Source organism: Gekko japonicus, unplaced genomic scaffold (genome assembly GCF_001447785.1).
Source record: "Gekko japonicus isolate JY-2015 unplaced genomic scaffold, Gekko_japonicus_V1.1 scaffold459, whole genome shotgun sequence".
NCBI classification, from domain to species: Eukaryota; Metazoa; Chordata; class Lepidosauria; order Squamata; family Gekkonidae; genus Gekko; species Gekko japonicus.
Window position 1 is genome coordinate 1,274,535 of NW_015173137.1, and position 1,767 is coordinate 1,276,301.

Genomic DNA, 1,767 nt, shown 5'->3' on the forward strand with positions numbered 1-1,767 from the left:
TAGCAGTTCGAAAGCAAGAAATTGCAAGTAGATAAATAGGTACCACTTCGGTGGGAAGGTAACAGCGTTCCGTGCGCCTTGGTGTTTAGTCATGCCAGCCACATGACCACGGAAACGTCTTCGGACAGCGCTGGCTCTTCGGCTTTGTAACGGAGATGAGCACCGCAACCCTAGAGTCGGATTTGACTGGCTTTCGAGCAAGGGAACCTTTACCTGTGTGAGCCTCCCATGTGACAGCCGGAATGAAGATGCCCGACTGAATTAACCTCCTTCAACGCCGGTACTTGAAGTAAATCCTCCTCCTAAGCTCTCAACCGCTTCCCAGTCCCCCACTTTCCCCCTATAAAGCAGAGAACAGAATCTGTGAAAACAGAATCATCAAGGCACCAAGCAAGCAGACTACAACATCAGGTATTCTTCAGCCTCTATTCCAGAACTTTTAGTATCAGAATACAGTTTGAAATAGTAATAAAACTGTCTCAACCCATGTGCAGGTCATCCTTTTATTGTCACTTAGCAATCATAAGTCAGCACACACACCTCTCTTGGGGTATTGGATGGGACTATTTTCAAGTTCCACATTGGAGAATATGGTTGTCTTCTAAACATTAACCGCAAACAACTACATTCTCCCACCCACAGAACTCTCTGCTGCTGGAAAGTACCCACAGCACTTTTTACAAATGGAAATCCCTTTTCTTCTAAGATAGTTTTTGTGGGTTCAAAAATTAACCTGATAGAGGACCATGGTTTGACCATGTTATGTATTAATGTCACACCCTCAGTTAATACACCAGTGAGGCAGAATATATATTTGTATAAATAAATAAAATGCCTATTGTAGATGGAAGTTAATGGGAGACCCTCGTGTATCCAAGCCAATCTGTTTCTGGGTTTCTTTCTCTCCATAATTTAACCTTCTTCCTTCTGCATTGCCCCTTTCCCACTCCTAGCAAAAAGCGTATCTTTATGATGGGACATGTGGAGCAACGGAGCCCATTTTGCAAAGATCCTTGAAAATGCAGCACGCCCCCCCCCCTCCAGCAGTTTAGATCGTTACCTTCACACAATACTGCGTCCAAGCCACCGTACTTTCTCCCCGCCCCGCAGTAAATGGCAGACATTCTTTTATTTGAGGAAGTAGAATGGTGCGCTTGGAATGGGGGCTACTCCTCAGTATCAGTTAGTCCGCTTTTTTAGCTTTTGTCCCACAACGGTTGTGTGTGTGTTTTTCACTTTGTTCCATAGACTGTAACGGGAGCTACTGAGAATCAGTTCACGGCCTCATTCTGATTCTGACTTCTGAGGCACACTAAAGCCTGACATGCTAGGAACTTTTATTATTTTATTTTTGGACAGAGCCCGTCCCCTTTTCTGTCCTCCTGCCTCGGTTCACCATCCCCCCCCCCCCCCCCACCCTCCCCCCCCCCCCCCCCAAGCGGCGCAGGTGTCTGTGTGGACTTGTACAGCACACAGCCTGAAGGGGGAGCCCTGTCGCTGCGGCAATGGAGGCGCTCTGTCCCCGCGTCTTGACCATGTGGTTGCCACTGACTGCTCTCTATGGTTCGGCTACAACGGCGCAGCACAGAGCCGTGCTGTCCGCGGCCTCTCTGGTTCTAGTGCGTAAGAGGAGGTCTGCACGGGGGAGGAAAGGGGAGGGATCTTATAGTTTCCGGGTCAAGGCGGGGTTGAAATGGCCCCGCTCTCCAGCCCCCCCTCCCAGACCCGCCGAGGCCGCCGCCGCAAGAGCAGCTGTCGCAGCCCCTT